We start from the raw sequence: 22,120 nt of genomic DNA, 5'->3' as shown, positions 1-22,120 counted from the left end.
GCATAGTAAGCGAGAAACGTAGGCGGTGGTCAGGAGCATTGCGATAGGGAAAAGGAAACAAGCTGCGTGAGAGATACGTAATCAGTAGCCGACTGTCGTAACAGCGGACCAGTGAACTGGCATGAAGCCAAGGGAAGCGGTACCACAGAAAGCGAAATATCAGTAGAAGGGGAAAATACTGCCGGTAAGGGCATCACAATCTGATGCGACATCACAGTAGTAATAGACGATTTTGTTACGTCTGACGAGGTGGCCGAGTGGTTAAGGCGTTGGACTGCTAATCCAATGTGCTCTGCACGCGTGGGTTCGAATCCCATCCTCGTCGAATGTTTTTACGTTGTTTAAATCAAAAGAGGTTGGCATGTCATTCGTGGTAGTTACATAATTTCTGCATATCTATATAAATAAAACAGTAAATGTTCGTTTGTTCGAAATCTTAAATCGCCGAAGATTCTTCATAGATTGCTTCGAAATTTTGACACCACTTTGCATTCGAATACGCGCGTTTTTATATGCTTGTCTTTTAAATATGTATGTAAATAAATATGTAATATATAAAGCCGAAAAGTTATTACCGAGAACCTCGAAAAGCTGTTGATCGATGTAATTCAAATTTTTATACAGCTTTCGGACGGATATGCCCTATATATTTTTAATATGTGTAATGTATAAATACACAAGTAAAATGTACAATAGCGAAACGTTGTCAGCTAACATAAAAGTTGTATTTGTGGGCTGTCGGCCTATGATTAGAATACTATTACACAATCTGAATTTGCAATAACAATAAACAAGGCCCGAGGTCAGAGAGAGAATGGAAGAAAAGATGGACAGAAGGGTGAGAGGAAAAAGACAGAGAAAACGAAAACGACGAGATAGACAGAGGTCACACGAGGAGAGGAAGAAAGAGGGGGAGAAGATGATGGGCATAGAAAGGGGGAGGACGTGATGGAAATAGAGAGAGGGAAAGGAAGAAGAGATGGACAAATAGAGGGGGCGGAGGAGATGGTCACGTTAGACGTGAATAATTCCTTCATCTACCAACGTTTGGGATAAAAGGGCTTATTAATGAAATTTAATCAATTTATTTGAAGTCATGGAATTGATTCTCTACATTCCTCATAAACTTCTTAAGATTTAGTGGTCTGATATAACTTATAGCTTGTTGTTGAAACGCATTATCGTAGATGAAACGTATGATCACAAAACCAAGAACTATCGCAGTAATATCTACATGTCTACTAGCTCCACAGATGATGAAGAAGTTGAAAGAACATATATTGAGATAAAAGAAATTAATGAGATCGCTAAGGGATACGAGAATTTAGTTGTGTTGAGTGACTGCAGTTCTGTAGGAAAGAGAAGGAAAAATACATTAGAAGAACGTGGAACGGGAAGGAGGAATAAAAAAGGAAGTCGCCAGCCAAAATTTTAGTCACAGCGCAATTTAATCATTGCAGACACTTTGATTTAAGAATCTTAAAGGTAGGTTTTGCATAAGGAAACGACAAGGAGATGGTGGAAGGTTTGAGATAAATTAAAATCTATGATAAGACAAAGATTTCGAAGTCAAATTTTTAAACCGCCTGTTACTCCCAGGGGCAAATATGAACCGTGATAAAAATTTAATGGTCACGCACAGCAGACTAAAGTGAAGAAATTTCAGAAAGGTAAAAAATTAAGGAGATAAAAGCTGAATAAACTGAAAGAACAGAGGTTGCTGGAAGTTTCAAAGAGAGCGTTAGACAACTTTTGACTGAAAAACGGTAAGTGACGTTGGATGAGAAGAAGAACTGGTAATTTGAGAGATGAAGTAGTAAACACAGCAGAGGACCGAATTGACAAAAAGACAAGAATTAGTAAAAACCCCTTGCACAACACAAGAGATATTGAATTTAAGGAGAAATAAAAATGCAGCCAATGAAACAGGAAAAAGGAAATAGAGAATGAAGTTACAGAAAGTGCAAAATAATAAAGCAGGAATGACTGCAGGAGACATGTGTAGCTGCAGGAACATGCATGGTTATGGGAAAGATAGATGTCAAGCATAGGAAAATTAAAGAAACCTTGGAGATAATAGCAACAGCCGTATGATTATCCAGAGCTGATATCGGAATCCAGTAATAAGTTAACAAGGGAAGGCTGAAAGTTTAAAAGAATATGTAGAAGAACGTCAGTAAAGGCAGAAACTTGAAAACAGTACTAGAGAAAGGAAAGAGTAAGCAGATGAACATGGTATGATACGACGAGAAGAAATTGAGTTCTTCAAAGAAAACTAGATCTAAACAAGGCACCTGGTATTGACTACAATCCTTCAGAATTACTGAGATCCTTGGGAGGGTCAGGCACTACGAAACAATTCCACCTGATATCCAAGGTGTATGAAACAGGTGAAGTACCCTCAGACTTGGAGAAAACTGTAATAATCCTAATTACGAAAACTGAGATGGCCACAGGTGTGAATATCACCGAATGGCAGTTTTATATTGGATGGTTACAAAATACTAGCGCGGACTATTTGCAGAAGAACAGAAAAAATTGCAGAAGTCGATCACGGGGAATATCTTTTGAGCTCTAGAGAGATGCAGCAACACATGAAGCAATAATGATCTAAATGATCTAAAGACTTAACCTAGAAGATTGCTTGAAGAAAGGCAGATTTACGTTTACAGCATTTGTAGATCAAGAGAAAGCTTTTGACAATGTTGGCTGGAATATATTTTCTGAAATTCTGGAGCTAGCAGAAATGAAATATATACATATTATACGGAAACCAGCAACAATAAATCAAGGGTAAGTCAGACGACGCTGAGGGAACCAGAATGTAAAATGAGTCATTAAAGCTGTAGGTGAGTTTTGCTGTTTGGCGGCAAAATAACTGTTAATGGCCGATCTAGAAAGAATATAGAAGGCAGAGTTCCTAAGCAAGGAAAGCTTTTCTGAAATAGAAAAATTTTTTCAACATACAATATACGTTTAAGTATTAGTTTTTTGTGAAAGTATTAGTCTTAAGTATATATTTATGTGGAAGTTAAACGTGCAGTATATACGAGAAGATGGTGGTGGTGATTAGTGTTTAACGTCCCGTCGACAACGAGGTCATTAGAGACGGAGCGCAAGCTCGGGTTACGGAAGGATGTGGAAGGAAATCGGCCGTGCCCTTTCAAAGGAACCATCTCGGCATTTGCCTGAAACGATTTAGGGAAATCACGGAAAACCTAAATCAGGATGGCCGGAGACGGGATTGAACCGTCGTCCTCCCGAATGCGAGTCCAGTGTGCTAACCACTGCGCCACCTCGCTCGGTATATACGAGAAGAGAATAGGAGCTTTCGAAGTGTTGTTATATGGAAGACTGTGTAGGCAAATCGAATAAATACATTCACATCTACATGACTACTCTGAAATTCACGATAAAGTGCCTCGCAAAGGGTTCATCGAATCATCTTCGAACTATTTCTCTATCGTTCCACTTTCGATCAGCGCGCAGGAAAAACGAACACTTAAATCTTTTCGAGCGAGTTCTAATTCTCTTCGACAAAATATTTTCGGATTCGGAGGAGAAAGTTATTGATAAAAATTTATTGTAAAATATTCTGTCGCAACGAGTACGTCTTTGTTTTAACGATTGCCACCTTGGAAACAGTACTACAGAAAGGAAAGAGTAAGCAGATGAACATGGTATGATACCACGAAAAGAAATTGACAGAGTGCTTCAAAGAAAACTAGCCCGCATCTCGTGGTCGTGCGGTAGCGTTCTCGCTTCCCACGCCCGGGTTCCCGGGTTCGATTCCCGGCGGGGTCAGGGATTTTCTCTGCCTCGTGATGGCTGGGTGTTGTGTGCTGTTCTTAGGTTAGTTAGGTTTAAGTAGTTCCTAAGTTCTAGGGGACTGATGACCATAGATGTTAAGTCCCATAGTACTCAGAGCCAGCCTCGAAGAAAACTAGATCTAAACAAGGCATCTGGTATTGACTACAATCCTTCCCGCCTACGCCTTAATGCTTGTTCGTGATTTTTGGAAAAACAAAAAAGAAACCGTTGTGTTACCTCAGCCATCGCATTCGTCGGACACGACCCCCTGCGACTTCTTTCTGTTTCGCATCATATCCGTGACACGCCCTTCCATGTTTCGCGAATATACGAAACGAGCTGCCGTTCTTTGTATTTTTTCGGCTTCCTCCGTCACGCCCGTTCGATACGGATCCCGTACCGCAGAGCAGTGCTCCAGATGAGGACTGACTATCTCAGTGTTGACAGCAGACCGGTTGCCTTTTCTGTTCTGCCAATTAATCACAGGCTTAGATTTCCACAGAACATTCCCTATGTGTTCGTTACAGTTTAAGTTCATTATAATTGTTATCCCTAAGACGAGGTGTGATCCAAAAGTAACGGGAATTTACTTTCTCGGGCTTTATAAATCTGATTTTCAGTGTTTTTTTTTTTTTTTGTCTTGTTGGTACAGAGGTTCCTGCTGTTTCTTTGCATTTTCAGCTGTTTTGAATATTGAGTTTATTGCTGACAGTCGAAAGATTTTAAGTGTTTTCGGGAGCTCAGCGACTTTTTACTTTCTGAAGAAGTGGCTCAAAGGATCTGCATTAAATTTTACTAGAAAAACGGAATATAGTGCAGCACCGCATTCGAAATGTTGACTCTGGCTTTCAGCGAATCTACTATGAGTAAGACAAGAGTTTACGAGTGCTATAAACCTTTCAAAGAGGGCCGAGAAGACTTCGAAGACGACGACCGCCCTGGACGCCCTAGCACGTCAAATACTGACGACAATGTGGAAGAAATAAAGCTTATGGTTATGGATAATCGTCGAATCACCATCAGAGAGGTTGCTGATGACGTCGAAATAACCTTTGGCCAAGCAATTTTTTCAGGTGTTTCGGGCATGAAACGTGTAGCAGCAAAGTTCGTTCCTAAGTTGCTGAATTTCGACCAAAAATGACGTCTCGTAGGCATCGTTCAGAAATTGCTGAATGAAGCCAACAGCGATCCAGAATTTCTAAAGCAGGTTATAATAAATGACGAAACATGGGTATACAGTTACGGCATCGAAACCAAGGCCCAATCATCCCAATGGAAACTGCCTCAAGAGCCAAGACGGAAAAAAGTTCGATAAGTTCGATCATATGTGAAGGTTTATCTCACAGTTTTCTTCGGGTACTATGGGATAGTGGACCATGAATTCCCGCGTTATGGTCGTACGCTCAATAAGGATACTACCTGGAAGTTATGCACTGTTTGCGTGAAACAGTCGGAATAAAACTACCAGAATTGTGGTAAGAACACTTGTGAAAATTCCATCACGATAATTCTCCCGCCTACGCCTTAATGCTTGTTCGCGATTTTTGGAAAAACAAAAAAGAAACCGTTATGTTGCCTCAGCCATCGGATTCGTCGGACACGACCCCCTGCGACTCTATTCTGTTCCTGAGGCTGAAGAGAACAGTGAAAGGACGTCTTTTTCCATCACTGATGAGATAAAACCGAATCGTTGAAGGAGCTGAACACCATAACGAAAGGTGAGTTTCAGAACTGCTTCCAAGATAGTTAAAAGCGCTGTCACCATTGTGTTATATCTGAGGGGAGATGACTTTGAAGGGGACAAAGTTGATGTTGAAGAGTAAATAAAGAGTCTGTAAGAAAAAGAAAAATTCCCGTTACTTTTTGATCACATCTCGTATTTAGTTGAATTCACAGCCTTTAGAATCGTGTGACGTACAATGTAACTGTAGTGTATTCTTTTTAGCACTAATGTGAATGAATTCAAACTTTTCATGATTTAGAGTCAACTGCCACTTCTCTCATCAAAATAAATATATGCCTAAATCACTTTGCAGTTGGTTTTGCTCATTTGATGACATTACGAGACGGTAAATGACAGCATCATCTCCAGATAGTCTCAGAGTGCTGCTCAGATTGTCTCTTAAATCGTTTACGTTACTTAGGAACAGCGTAGTTCCTGTAACACGTCCCTTGGGAATGCCAGGTACCACTTTTGTTTGACTCGATGACTTTCCGTCCGTTACTACGAACAGTGGCATTTCTGACAGGAAATCGCAAATCCAGTCTCGCGGCTGAGATGATGCTCCCGTAGACACGCAATTTAATTATAAGCCGCTTGTGAGGAACGGTGTGAAAAGCCTTCTGGAAATCTAGAAATATGGAATCAATTTGAGATCCTCTTTCGATACCGCTCAGTTCTCCGTAAGAATAAAGAGCTACGTGTGTTTCACAAGAACGATATTTTCTGAATCGGTGTTGACTATTTGTCTATATATCGTTTTCTCCGAGGTAATCCGTAAATGTTCGAACGCAGTATTGTTCCAAAATCCTGTTGCAAATAGACCGTGACATTGGTCTGTAATTCAGTGGCTTACTCCTATTTCCTTTCTTGCACGCTGGTGTGTCCTATGCAAGTTTCCAGTCCTCAGATACCGATCTTTCGTCGAGTGAGCCGTTGTGTATGATTGCTGAATATGGAGCAATTGTTTCAGCATACTGTGAAAGGAGAGTAATTGGTATACACTCTGGACTGAAGAGCTTGCTGTTATTAAGTGACTTAAGTTGCTTCGCTACACTGAGGGTATATACCAAGTTGCTCATATTTGCAGCTGTTCTTGAGTCTAATTCTGGAACGTTTACTTGGTCTTCTTTGATGAAGAAATTGCGGGTAAGCGTGTTTAGTAATTCTGATTTAGTGGCGCTAACGGTAACGCTATCGTCGCTATCGAGCAGTGAAGGTATTGACTGCGTCTTGCCAACGACGTAATTTACATACGACGAGACTGATGGATTTTATGCCACATTTCGAGACAGTTTCGTCGTGGAAAATATTGAAAGCATCTCGCACTCAAGTCTGCGCTAAATTTCGAGCTTCATGTAAAGCATCACCAATCTTGAAGGTTTTGCGTTCTTTTAAATTTAGCATTCTTCTTTCGTCCTTCCGCAACAGCGTCCTGTTTTGTGTACCATGGGTGATCAGTACCATCTCTTATTAATGTATTTGGTATGTATCTCAGTTGCTGTCAATATTATTTATTCGATATGTAAGCCACATCTGGTCTACACTTAAGTAGCCGGTTTGGACGGAGTGGAAACTGTCTCGAACGAAGGCGTCATAAGAATTTTTGTATGTTTTTTTAAGTGGATACATTTTGCGTGTATCATTGATGGTTTTAGATATAACGGTATTCAGTCTTGCTACAACGATCTTGCGCTCACTAATCCCTGTATCCGTCAAGAGCTTCCTGTTTGCCCATAATTATTTGTTGCTAAAAGATCAAATATTCGTATGTTTTCGCAGCCATTTACACTTCGAGTGAGCCCCTTGAACTATTCAAAACAGTTTTCGGAGAAACCATTAAGTACGAAATTAGTCTGCAATCTATGCCTACCACCGACCTTAAACATGTATTTTCACGCCCTTATCAAGGATAGATTGAAGGCACAACCAATTATTATTGTACGAGTGAAGTACCTATTTGAAATGAGACTCAAGTTTTCTCTGAACTGTTCAGCAGCTGCATCGGGGGTTGGTAAAAGGGATCATTTAATAGTTTTTTCCTGTTGTCAGGTGTGCCCTCGACCCATGCTAACTCACAGAAAGTTTCAACTTCAGTTTCACTACAAGGTTAAGTAGTTCTAAAAGTAATAAACGCTCCAGAACAACGGGTATTTAATCCATCCTTTCTCAATGCCGTTACGTTCTTTACAAAAATTTCCACTGAATTTCGCATAACGATTTGAGCGTCAGTACTTTCTATTAGCGCTTGGCGCTCTTGATCTTTCTCGATACAGCTACGCCAGTTTACATCTCCAAAGCGATAGTTGCTTGGTCTACCCTCGTCCTGTGTTTGTCCTGTACCCTTTTAGACTGACGCCCTTTCGATAATTTTCCGAGACCCACTAATCTAAAAAACCGCCCAGACCCCTCCACACAGCCCCACAACCAGTGAAGGAAGAGCTCCTGAGCTGAAATGAGGAGAAAGTGGTCATGGATGGAAATGTGAGAGGGGGAGGGTGATGTAAAAATTCCAGAGCTTTGAAGGTGAGGGGAACGGAATGTATAAATTCCAGAGGCAGGTCGAAACTGGACTTCATTTCGCAGGTTCAGTTAATTGCAGGTTTAACTGTTACACGGAGATGGAAAGGCTTGCACGGAACAGTCTAGCGTAGAGAACTGCTTCAAACGAATATTGAGGCTGAAGACCGTATCAGCCAAAAATTGAGTGATTCGATGACAAAAATTTATTGTTTTTTTTTTAATATAAAAGAGAACATGGTTCACAGTAGGCTGCGTGAAACATTTATTTAAATCGTGCGAGTTGCTAATTTCGACCGTAAGTCTTTTCAAGCACCTGAAAAAAAACATCGTGAGAGAAAGTAGCATTCTCTGTATACATCGCCATGTGTAAGTGATACATTACACAGTTCACATTCACGTAATACATTACCATGCAGTAATTCTACATACATGTGTGATGTCAAATTATCAGATTCTTTTACTTTACACATACAAAACCAGACAGGAATAAATCCACATCATAAACGTTGCAACATCACGTGTCACATTAGGTAACTATTCTCTACGTACTATAGCTTGACAACTAGCAACAGCTATTATGATGTTCTCAAAGATACACATACATCCAAACATCGCAAAACTATCGATAACAAATGTAAAAAACATATTACATGCATTACTGGAAAGCCAAACGTAGTTGATGTATTGTATATCAGATAATAGGCGACCGACAACCACTTAAGGGCATACAAACAGACATAATATAATATTTTGTACAGTACATTAAAGATAATGTATGAATAAGTACAAATTTCACTGGCAATTGAAGAACAGTCTGTTGCTTGCTGGTCAAAAGTGCCTGTGTAGAGACTCACAGAGACAAACTTTTTGACATTTTATACAGAAGAGTACTCCATAAAAATACAACGAAATTTCTGCAGCGTAGTCGAAACAACCTTGACAAAACGTGAACCCACGTGCTGCCAAGATTGTCTCGCCTGCAATGCAGCAGTTCTCTGGGAATCCCTCACACGTCCTCCATACAGTCCTGATCTCTACCCACGCGAGTTCCACACTCTTGGAGCCTTGGACATTGAAATTCGTTAGCGTTGATTTACTTCGGACGAATATATGCAGGACTGGGTACAATCATGCTTCCGTAGGCAAATGTAGACTTTTCCCATGAAGGTACTGAATTTGTCTCACAATAGGATAAATGTATTAACTGTTCTGATGATTTCTTTTTCTTTTGAGTCATCAGTCTTACTGGTTTCATGCAGCCCTCCACGAATTCCTCTTCTGTGCCTACCTCTTCAACTCATAGTATCACTTGCAACGTACATCCTAATATTTTCTGGATGTATTCCACTCTCTGTCTTCCTCTACAGTTTTTACCCTCTACACCTCCTTTTAGTAGCATGCAAGTTATTCCCTGATGTCTTAAAAGATGTCCTATCACCCTGTCCCTTCTTATTGTCAGTGTTTTCCACGTATTCCTTTCCTCTCCGATTCTGCGCAGAACCTCCTCATTCCTTACCTTGTCAGTCCCTCCTCATTTCACTGAGGATGGCAACGTCAGCAGCGACAAATCTCAGCCCTCACAGAGCCCTTCAGTGTACTCTCTCCACCCATTCGCTCTCTCCTCTGCATTTAACAATGGGATTGTCGTTGCAGCCTTAATGTTACCACCCTTGCTTTTAATTTCACCTAAGGTTGTTTTGACTTCCCTATATGCTGAGTTAGTATTCCGACAATCATTTCTTTTTTGATTCCTTCAGATTTTTCTTGTAGCCATTTTGTCTTAGATTCCATGCACTCCCTATTTATTTCAATCCTCAGTGAATTGCATATCTGTATTCCTCAATTTCCCTGAACATTTTTGTACTTTCTTCTGTCATTGATAGACTGAAGAATTTCTTCTGTTACATATGGTTTCTTCGCACTCATCTTCTTTGTACCTATTTCTTTCTTTCCAGTTTCTGTGATTGCCGTTTTTAGAGATGTCCATTTCTTTCAACTGTACTGCCTACTGAGCTATTTCTATCTACAGCCTTAGAGAACTTCAAGCGTCTCTCTTCATCCTTAGAAATCCGTATCCCACTTCTTTGCGTATTGATTCTTCCTGACTAATCTCTTAAACCTACTCCTCTTCATCACTGCTACATTGTGATCTGAGTATATACCTGCTACTGGGTACGCCTTAAAATCCAGTATCTGATTTCGGAATCTCTATTTCACAATGATGTAACCTAACTGAAATCTTCCCATATCTTCCGGCCTTTTCCAAGTATACCTCCTCCTCTTGTGATTTTTGAATATACTATTCGCTGCACTTGCTGAAATTTATTACAGAACTCAATTTGTTTTTCTCCTCTCTCATTCCTGATACCTAGCCCATATTCTCCCATATCCCTTTCTTCTACTCCTTCCTTTACAATCGCATTCCAACCCATGAATATTAGATTTGCATCTCCCTTTACGTACTGCATTACCGGTTCAATATCATCATTATTAATTTTTCTCTATTAATGTTTCCTTATCTCTTCATCTTCAGCTTGCGATGTCGTTATGTATACCTGAACTACCGTCCTCGGTGTTGGTTTGCTGTCGATTCTGATGAGAACAATCCTATCACTAAACTGTTCACAATAATACACTATTTGCCCTACCATCGAATTCATAACGAATCCTACACCCGTTATTCTATTTTCTGTTGCTGTTGATATTACCCTATACTCACCTGACCAGAAATTCTTATGTCGATTTCAGTTCGCTGACCCCTACTATAACTAGACTGACCCCTTGCATTTCCCCCTTTTTTTAAAACTTCCGACAATCCACGCACCATGTCGTAGGACGTTACTCTTTCGTTGGTTATTCAATCTTTTTCTCATGGTCACCTCCCCCTTGGCAGTCCCCTCTCGGAGATCCGGATGGGGGACTATTCCGGAATCTTTCGCCAATAAGAGATCATCATGATACTTTTTTAATTATAGGCCACATGTCCTATGGATACACGTCCTCTTCAGGAGCTGGACTGTGTACAGATCGGGGATGTGTACGGGCGCTGATGACAGCGCAGTTGAGCGTTCCACGAACCAAACATCATCATCTACGTCTGAAAGACGAGTTCTCTGCAAATTTCGCCCCACTCGCAGAGCCGCGCGGGATTAGCCGAGCGGTTTATGGTGCTGCAGTCATGGACTGTGCGGCTGGCCCGGCGTAGGTTCGAGTCCTCCCTCGGGCATGGGTGTGTGTGTTTGTCCTTGGGATAATTTAGGTTAAGTAGTGTGTAAGCTTAGGGACTTATGACCTTAGCAGTTAAGTCCCATAAGATTTCACACATGTGCCAGTCGCAGAAGAGTGGCGCTAGTGGTGCTACTATGAGGATACACGCTGTAACGGTCGTGAGCGTTACACACCTTTCACATTGGAGGTGGTGAGTTGATGTTAGTCAAGAATGGATTTAAGACGACAAAGACGCCATTATCAACACACCACTGAGTTTGAACGGGGTCGCGTAGTAGAATTACGAAACGTTGGATGTTCCTTCTGTGATTTTGCAGAAAGACTTGACAGGAATGTAACCACGTACACGACTGCTGGCAGCGGTGGTCACGAGAATGTTCAGTCGCAAAGAGACCGGGCTCTCGACGACCACGTAACGCTGCAAAGAGGGGAGACCATCGTGTTCTGCGTATAGCTCTGGTGCATCATAGTCCATCTGCCGCCGCAGTCTGAGCAGCAGTTGGTGCCACAGAGACACAACGAACTGTTACAAATCAGTTACTTCAAGGACAGCTACGAACCAGACGCCCTATAGCATGCATTCCACTGATCCCAAATTGCCACCATTGCAGTGGGTGGGGCCAGAGTTCATTGGAGTGCAGGGTGGAGGTCAGTTGTGTTTTCTGATGAAACTGGTCCTATCTCGGAGCCTGTGATGGCCGTGTGTTGGGTAGAAGGAGGCCAGGTGAGCACCTGCAACCAGCCTGTGAGCGGCCTAGACACGTTGGACCTGCACTTGGAGTTATGATCTGCGGTGTGATTCCGTATGACAGTAGAAGAACTCTCACGGATATTCCACCCATCCTGACTGTAAATGTGTACGTCAGTCTGGTGATTCTATCTGTTGTGCTGCTATTCATGAACAGCATTCCAGGGAGTGTTTTCCAGAAGGATAACGCTCGCCCACATACCACTGTTGTAACCCAACATGCTCTACAGAGTGTCGACATGTTGCCTTGGCCTGTTCGATCACCAAATATGGCACCAGTCGAGCACAAACGGGACATCATCAGACAACAACTGCAGCGTTATCCACAGCCAGCATTAATTGTCCCTGTATTGACCGAACAAATGCAGCAGGCATGTAACCCCATCCCAGAAAATGACATCCAGTACCTGCACAACACGTATGCGCGTTTGCATGCTTGAATTCAACATCCTGGCGGATACATCGCTCATTAATGTACCAGCATTTCACTTGTACAACGACCTATTTCATGCTTGCATTAATGTATGATCTAGCAATGTTAATCGTTTAAATATGTCACCTAGAAAAATGTATTCCCGAAATGTCGTTACTCTAAATTAATTATTTTTTTGGTGTTGCAATTCTTTTTTCCTTGAGTGAAGGCACAAGGAAGGTAACTGCGAAGAAATCTTAGGTAACATAAGAAATAGTCTAATGATCAACGAGGAATGAAATCAATAGGAAGAGAGGATGAGATAACACAAAATGGTTCACAGAAAAATGTGGAGAAATCGAAAGGGAAACTGTCAGTGCAAGGACGGGTTCAGTACACAGAAAATTGAAAATTACTGTGGATCAAATTGAAAGCAAAGGAGCCACCATTAAGAGTGCAAAATTATTTATTTTTTTTAACGCAGAGGGGATAGCGACAGGGGGAAAGAGAACATTGAGGGCACCTACGAGGGAACTGTGTTCTGATGTGATAGATGAGGAAATGGGCGTCGATCTATAAGACATAGGTGATCCAGTATTGAGTTCGAAAGACGTTTAGAAGACGTGTGATCAAATAAGACAAAAGGTACAGAAAACAATCCTCCGAAATTTCGAAAGTCGTTGGGGGGAGTGGCAACCAAGCCAATGTGTAGAATCTGTGGTTTTAGACATACTATAGGACGTTTAGATTATCATCGAGACATCTACTTTCACTACATGAGGGAAGCTTACACAGCCTGTTTCTCAGTCAGAAACCGGATTTGAGTATTGGTTGTCTGTGAGGAGATGGTGTTACGCCACAGGGACGTTTACCAGCACGTGTCGGGACTCGACAGCGGAACGATCGTTGTGCGATATTGCTTCTCGCCTTGATCAGGACCCCAATTTGTCATGCGGAGATGGAATAGATGGGTTGGGGAGCGCCATACTCGAACATGAGCTGGATCTCAAAGGCCCCGAGCGACTAAAACCAGAGAGGATGTTGCGGCCACCTCACGTACACCGAGTCAGCAAATGGTGTCAGCATTCACAAGAGCGGTGCAACGATGTCTGAACTCGAAAGCACTTTGAACTGTCAGCATAGCTACCACTGTTGCAGCATCCCTTAAAGCATTGGCAGAGAGACAAGCCAGCAGTGGTGCGCCGAGCTACACTGGACTCTTTCTTTGTCAACTTCCACCCCCACTGTTTTGGATCCAAGGAGTACAGTAAACATGATTAATGGGTGCTGTTTCTTGCACAGATTCGTATAGTCGAGTGGGCTTACCTTCGAACAAATTTGCGACTTATATATCCATTATGTAATAAGTAAGTATAATCAAAGTGCGAAAATTGCGTTGCATGTGTACTGGGAGAGAAGACAAGCAAGTTCATGTTGTGCTTGAGGTCGATCAAAATGCGGTCCACGGAGATACAATTTAGCAGCTCCATTACATCAACAGTTTCACAAGTTAATTTTTCTATCGAATGCCAAAAATTGGGGTACGATAATAACAGTGCTGATGACAAAACGTAGTGAAAGTAGAGTCGCCTCCAAGTCGACAGTTAATGATGCAGACATACTAATAGTAGGAATGGTAGAACCCTGGCTTCATCTCACGAAAGTATGGGAAGATGTTGATCTTCTGTTCATAGCGATGGGCCTCGAAACTCCCCCCCCCCCCCCCCCCCAATGTATACCTCGACCCAGAAACATGTACAGGCCCACAGCTACTCCAGCATCCAGGAAGCACAGCGGAGAAGATGCCAACCACGTAGTCTCCCTACACACAATGAGTGGCTGCGGCCCTGAATCCCTGTTATTCAACCAAGACAATGCTAAATTTCCCAAGACTCTTTCCCGAACTTCGGAACTCGAATCATAATTAGTAAATTCAGTGATGCTTCAGCCCATCTAAAGGATACAAAAGCTTCTGCTGAGAAATTTCTGATTGCCCTTTATGGTGCTAACCACCCAACCACAACACTCAACAACTTGTGGTATAGGCAGTATGCGACATCACCCTACAAGGCATCAGGAAACACGGCTTCCATTCTCTCAATGAAGCTGCAGCTGAACAACACACATTCAGAGTTTCTTATCAGGCATAACACTGGACCAGTTACTACTTGGATCTAGAGCAGTGACGACGGAAGTTGGCAAAACATGGTTTGGCTCCCACAACCACACTGAAAGCTGCAGCCCTCCAGAGCCGTCTTCTGTTATATCTAGCAAATGTCACTGAGTGTAGGTGAACAGGACTGTCCTGGAAGAAAGAGTGCCAACAATGTGAAGGTTTGCACTACAACATCGACGGCAGTTTTGATGTAGAAGACGAAGATGACCTGGACGAGTCCCTTTCAGTACTACTGCCTGAAGCAACTGTTGCGACAGTGTATTAATTCACGTAATATTTTGCAGTATTATGCACCTTTGCTGATCAATTTTTCTTTATCGCAGCATTCATCATTCATAATTTACAGCATTTTTTTCAGTTAAGAACAGCAACAACTCGCTGTTCAGCCTGGGCCTTCCAGTGCTCCTGACGCTTTGCGAGGAGCTTCCACTGCCAAAGACCCTTCGTCCGGACCTTCTAGTGTCCAATAAATATTGCGTGGGCCACCAATAACCAAAGGGAGACGAGTAAAAGTACAGTGCACATGGCATCAGTTGAGGTATGTTTCATACGTTGATCCTTCACTTATGTGTCTTTTTTTCCATGATCTATCACAAAATGCCTTCTTTCTTTTACTGATGGAGAACTTACTCGAAGTAGTGACCCAATCATTGGCTCGACATCCATTCTTTTTATGACCATGTACATTGCTAAATAGAGATCTGAGATCCATCTCATCCATATCTCTGTTCAGTGTCATGTTGTAAAGTTTATCTGTTAATGTTTTCATCAAAGGGGCTTTCCCATGAATTGATTCAAAACATCCTCTTTTAGGCGTAACACACCGAAAGTATAGTGCCCATGAAAGATAGACAGGAGGAAGCGTCGTTTGGCTTTAGGGCGCCGAATGCATTTTCCATAATTTCTGCTTTGCTCCCTCCCTGATTTTGAGAACATTGTACGTTACAGACGTATCTTGTAATAAATTTAATGTACTTTCACGTGGAATTGTTGTTGATAACACGTGCATTTTTCGAGTTGTAGCTATGTTTTCGCAGACGGCCAAAAAATGGCTGCTTTTCACCGCTCTCTAGCACTGATAACACTAATTGTTTTTCGAGAAATATGCGAGAAACTGGAATAAGTACGAAATTTTGAGGTTATCTGCGTTTCTATTTGTGAAACCGACCTCCTAAAAGACAGCAAACATGAAATTCGGATTCAACACCCCAAAAACATCCTCGTATTGAACCGTTGAGAAAAAACTTCCGCAATTTTGTTACGGGAAAATCACTGGCTGGACTACTGGCTCAAACGGGGTCTCTGTCACGGCCGCTTCACAGGACACATTTCGCAAATCCAGCAGCTGCACTAACTGCTTTGCTGCAGTTCAGCTTCTGTTAATAACTTCACTACAGCAGCGGCCGTAATGTCATTTAATAGAGCCATGAATATTTATGTAACGTTCCAGAACTGTCTGTTTACATTAGCGCTGTGCCGATACAGCGAGCGCAGTTATTTCAAAACTGAGCGAGTGTAGGCTGTGTGCTAGTCTATTTGGCGCTTGGAAGCTCATCGATAAAGCATTATTTTTTGTCTGTGGTAGGGGAAGGCTGACAAGCGAACTAGCAGCGATCCAAAGTGACTAATGCTTTCAGTTTCCGCTGTAGTAACGTTCTTTATAAATGCAAACAACAGACGTTTTCACAAAGTACTAACACGGCTATTATTATTATTATTATTAGTTACGAGTTCAGGACGTAAGCACAAATATGGTGAGAAACAAATCCATGACTAAGCCCTAAATTGTACTCAGTCAGACTGACCCTCTTCATAGATTCGTGCAGTTCTCTCAGTCATGGCAGAGTTGCGTATCTTTTATTTCAGCATGTTCATAAAAATCTCACTCCACTTCCCCAGCTGCTCCATTATCTTTTGCAGCCGAAGGGCAAATCTTGACCAGCACCTAGACCTCCGGTTACAGTATTAGCCCCTTTATTACTCGACACAGGGCTATTCAAAAAGAAGGAACAGATTTCAGACATTTATTGCTTCCAATTACAAAAATAGAAACACAATTCCAAAGTTCCTAGAAATAGGAAAGTTCAAAGATTTTATGCATTCACGTTATCGAATTTACAGCTTCAATCAGTGTGATGACTTTCAAGAATATCAAGCATAGGAGGGATAAAAACGCGGTCTTTTACATATCCCCACAGATAAGAGTCACAAGGTGTGAGGACTGGAGACCTGGGAGGCCACCGACAATGAAGTTTATCTTCAGCTCCTCCTCTTCCAATGAAACGTCCTGGAATGGTGTCATTCAGGTAAAGTCGGACATGCTTAGAGAATACACTGTCGGTTGCGGAGGCTTTAATTTTTAAATTTCAATGACCTGTTACTCCTGTGGTAGGCAACTTCAGATTATAGTAACTGGTCAAGGCGCAAGCCAACCATAAAAGTGATTATATGATGCGAATACATCGGTAAAATGTGATTTTAACATCCTAATCGCATTTTGCCGATATATTCTCATCGTATAATCGTTTTGTGGACGGTTCGCGGCGTGACCAGTTTCTATAAGCTGAAGATGCCATCCACAGGCGAAACGTGTCATTGAAATTCGAAAATAAAAACCTCTGCAATCAAGACTGTATGTTTATCTCAAACAATAAACTGGTTGCTGTATCACCCGAAACGATGGGATGGAAGAAAAATTAATGATCTATTCAAGAGAAAGAGCTTCAGAAACTGAGAAGTCAATAATGCGTTGGTCCACCTGTGACAGTTATGCAAGCTGTTATTCAGCTTGGCACTGACAGAGTTGTTGGATGTCCTCCTGAGGGATATCGTACCAAATTATGTCCAGTTGGCGCGTTAGATCGTCAAAATTCCGAGCTAGTTGGAGGGCCATGTCCATAATGATTAAACCTTGCGAGGTGCCGGGGCTAGCAGTGTTTTTAACACTCAATTCTTAGAGAATTTACATATGTACATGATGCTCTAAGCCCCCCCTTATTCTAACTCCAACTTTTCCTGTTGCACAAGGATAAAAAAAATACGCGAACTGACTCTAATCAACCCTGCCAGTGGAGTAGAAGAGAGTTTGGCACCTGCAATAATTTAATTTGATAAATAAGTTAATTAAACGAAGGTTTCATTAACATAGTGAGGAATGATGGGGTTGCTCTACCTATTAACAGAATGAAAGTTCTGTCCAAAATAACAATATGATTTATTAAGACTAAACACAAAATAATAAACAACAACACATGAAACATTAACAATACATCAAATTGGCTCTAATTGGATACTTAAACAAACGCTGTGAATGTGAAGTTGTCCCTAAACTAGATTGTGAGGATTATGACGAAGTGGTATGTGCAGCCAATTCCTAGCAACTCAATTCTTAGAGAAAACACATAGCCAACCCAACATTAATTGCTGCTACCCAAGACAGAACAAAGTTAGAAAAAAGACGAACAGGCGCGCTCTGCTGAGCTCTGATTGTCACCTAGGAAAATCCCTATCTGCCGGTGCTGCGGACATACATTACCAAACCGACTTCTTGACTCCCAGGACACGATCTGCCGTACCGGAGCCGTTGGCTGGTTGCTTCGACGTCCTCGACCGAAAGGCGAGAGCCAACTCCCTACCAGAGCACCCGTACAAAAACCGAACACAGAACATTCCCGCCCCCACGACAGTGGCCGTGGTTAAACGTTCCAATCAGCAACTCGAAAACCGGCGGAAAATTCCACTCCATTGCCGGAACGCTACCATTCCACCAATGGAGATCCTTGGCGCCAATTTCTGCGCCGATCTTGCTACGTCACGGTGCTATGCCCTGAGCAAGCCAATCACAGTTACTATTTTGCAGAAAGTGCGGGAATTTTCCCGCCACAGCTGCCTGGGTACACAAGTCATTCCCACGCCTCGCTGGTATCCCGCCAGAAAGTGTTTTCGCTAAGTTTCTGCGAAGTAACGGAACCTCTAACCCAGCCGCTACTTCAAGCTCTGCGGGCGTGCCTCTTGACAATGTCGGTGTCTGCAAAGCATTCACTCGACTTCCTCACACCCGTCGGCTTAAAGCTTTCCAGATCAGCAGAGCCCGCCTGTCACCGGACCACCCGGGTGACGAGAGACGCTGCGTGGGAAGTCCGCGTGTGAAGGAATAGCAACTTTCCACTGCATGCAATTAGAGAGGAGAATCGTAAGATAGAAATATGAGAGGGGGCTCATACCACCTCTCAACCTTTCTCAACTGGAGACGGATCTGGCGACCTTGCTAACCAAGATAGGATTTGGCAAGCAGCAGAAACGCTCGCCATCTGCGAGCGGGCTTTATCTTGTTGAAAGTAAGCCGAGGATGGCTTGCTATGAAGGGCAAATGGGGCGCAAAATATCGTCGACGTACCGCTGTGCTGTTAGGGTGTCGCAGATAACAACAAAAGCAGTCCTGCTATAAAATGAAACGGCACCGCGACCATCACTCCAGTTATTCCTGGTTGTTGTGCCGTATGACAGGCAATAATCAAGCTGGTATCCGACTTCCGTCTATGGTGTCTCCAGACATGTTTTCAGCAGACATCGGGCCCAGTTCGAAGCGGGACTCACCACTGAAGACAATTCTGATGCAGCCAATGAGATTCCAGCCCGAAGACATGTATGAAGACGTTGTAGTCTCTGAGCTGAGGGGAAAGTAAAACACCACCGTAAAAAAAGAACTGCCATTCTCTTTTTTCTACGTCAGCCCTGTTCATCAGCCTGTGATCCTTTCCAAATAACTATTTGTTAGATACTTTAAATTCGCCGTGTATTTCATGCAAACCAATTGCAACACTAGTAGCCTGTGAACTCCACTTGTATGACATTTCTGTTTATAGGAGTACTACTAGCGGACTCAGGTATAATACACGTATACACATCTATACATACCTTAAACTCCTAATCCTCATCGCGCTCTTCACATTCTAATAGAAACTTGACGATATCATCTAAGAGCATATTAACATCCCTTCTCCACGGACTGAGTCCCTCCCTGGTGACACTTATTGTACTGTACAGGTACTTGGACGCTTCTAATATACACACTGTGTCAGGCCTTGAGATATTAACTTCATTGTATCATCCCCAAACATATCGACGATGGATACGCAGTTGCTGCTGAAGATACTGATGTCTCGTGGGAATGTTCTCGATTGTCATGCAACCTGTCTGAATTTTAGCTTGCTGCAGAGTTAAGCCGGCCGGAGTGGCCGAGCGGTTCCAGGCGCTTCAGTCTGGAACCGCGCGACCGCTGCGGTTGCAGGTTCGAATCCTGCCTCGGGCATGGATGTGTGTGATGTCCTTGGGTTAGTTAGGTTTAAGTAGTTCTCAGTTCTAGGGGACTGATGACCACAGCAGTTAAGTCCCATAGTGCTCAGAGCCATTTGAACCATTTTTTTTGCACAGTTAATCCCACACCATATCATTGACTTATACTTTTGTACCCTGTTTCTATTCCACTATAACTCTGTCGTCTGTGTTGGGTGCTAAACCAACATTAACATTCTTCGCTTCCTTGGCTGTCAGTTGATAAGTAGTATTGAACACCAGCACTCTTTAGCAGCTTAGCTAAGGTTTGCTGAGTGGCGCAGGCATTCGATATAGTGGAATGTCGGAGCCTGGAAACAATTCCATGCCTGATTTGATATATTATGTGCTGCATCAGAAAGATTGTCTGCATGCTGACACAGCGGTGCCAGTGACGGATGTAATAGAAACAGTTCCCCATGCTGACTTCATTCCCACTCCAATATGTTGGGGGTCTGTATCAGGTAGCTTGTCTGCATGCTTACTTCATTTCTGCTTCAGCTGTTGTTCAAATGTCCTTTATTTTCACTCTAACGTGCTGGGAGCAGCATCAGGGTGTATAAATGCTGGATTGATACCTCCTGTTGCTGCTGCTGCTCTTCAAATGTTTCAGGCACTGCATCATCTACATCAGGGAGCTGTTGAACTTGGGGAGAAATGAAAGAACACCATGAAAAACAACACATACACACACACACACACACACACACACACACACACACACACACACACACACAATACACACTATGAATGATAAACAATAATAAACATTGAGAAAGCGGAGTAGTTTAATATTTACAATCAAGTGAGTGAGTCAGATTCTTGTGCCCGGAAGTGGCACATCTCTGAAGACGCTTCATGAGGATGAAGATGACGATGATGATGATGATGATGATGATCGGCCTTGAACTATGAGTACAGAGCGCAAGTACTGGGTTCCCTTGATGGCTAATAATCCTACGCTGAGGGTGAGAGGTGGGGTAGACGACCACAGCGCCACGAGAATTGGAACAACTATTTTGGACTGCATTAATATACCCAGGTCAGCCATTCTGAGTTGTCATATGATCGAAGAAACCATGGACTCTAAATACAGAATTGTGCAGGTTAGAACCTGGAGGTCGACATACAGAAATAGCGCTACCCTGTTCAATTGTTCACTGTGTTGAAATGTTAGATCCGAATAACGTGCCAGAAATTCATAGTAGAGGCTTCATTCTTGATGGCTAGTACATCTGGACAGCAGAGGGGAGTAGAGGATAGAACTCAGCTAGAGATCTTAGATGTCCTATGCACAACATAAAACACAATTTATGTGGGGAATCACTTAAAAATATAGTGCCTGCCCGAATATTAAATCGCATCCTGTTTATAGCAAGGGGGGTTGGTGTTTAACGTTTTGTCAGCATTCCAAATCGAGTACCAAACATACCTGTACAACAGTTGTTTGTTCTCCCCCACAGGTACAGCTTACTGTGATAATTCAGTTGTCGAAATTTCTGATACCTCCCTATCTGATGTGAGATGATGGCACTGCTATGTACTGTAGAGGGAATGGCATAGAAGACATCACTACGATCAATGTTGTGTGCATCTCATTTCTAATAGAAGTATCACTCTAAGTCAATCACTTAAGAGCGCAATTTCGTAACCGTGACAGAGTGCGGCTGTTTAGGCGCCAGGCATCGGTCTGCTGCAGTCGGCGCCATTCCGGGTGATTCATAGCCCCAGTATGCCAGGAGAGTCATGCTCAGCCATTATGCGGATGGACGTGTGTTATGTTCGCGCAGAGTGACCGCGCGGCTTGGGGTGCCATGTCACGGACTGCGATGCCCCTCCCGCCGTAGGTTCGAGTCCTCCCTCGGGCATGGGCGTGTGTGTTGTTGTTAGCATAAGGTAGTTTCAGTTAGTTTAAGTAGTGTGTAAGTCTAGGGACCGATGACCTCAGCAGTTTGGTCCCTTAGGAGTTCACACACATCTGAACATTTTTTTGTTCGCTCGCACTCTCCAGATCATGTCAGCAGGGTGCTCTGTGGTCTAGCGTGTAATACTGGTGACAGTTTTTCGTGTTGAAATGCCATGGATAAGAAAGATAAAGGCCATTATTCTCGTAAGACGTCGTTGTTCTTTCATTGTATATACTTATCGGTTACAATTCAGTTTGTAAAT

General features: G+C 42.6%; 1 non-coding gene across 1 annotated transcript; it reads left to right on the top strand.

The window, feature by feature from the left end:
- Positions 1–243: 243 nt before the first annotated feature.
- On the top strand, positions 244–325 carry Trnas-gcu (transfer RNA serine (anticodon GCU)). The gene has a single exon. It is a non-coding gene; the product is annotated as a tRNA-Ser (tRNA).
- Positions 326–22,120: the final 21,795 nt, after the last annotated feature.

This window comes from Schistocerca cancellata, chromosome 2 (assembly GCF_023864275.1).
Source record: "Schistocerca cancellata isolate TAMUIC-IGC-003103 chromosome 2, iqSchCanc2.1, whole genome shotgun sequence".
NCBI lineage: Eukaryota > Metazoa > Arthropoda > Insecta > Orthoptera > Acrididae > Schistocerca > Schistocerca cancellata.
This window is presented reverse-complemented; position numbering and strand designations above follow the sequence as displayed.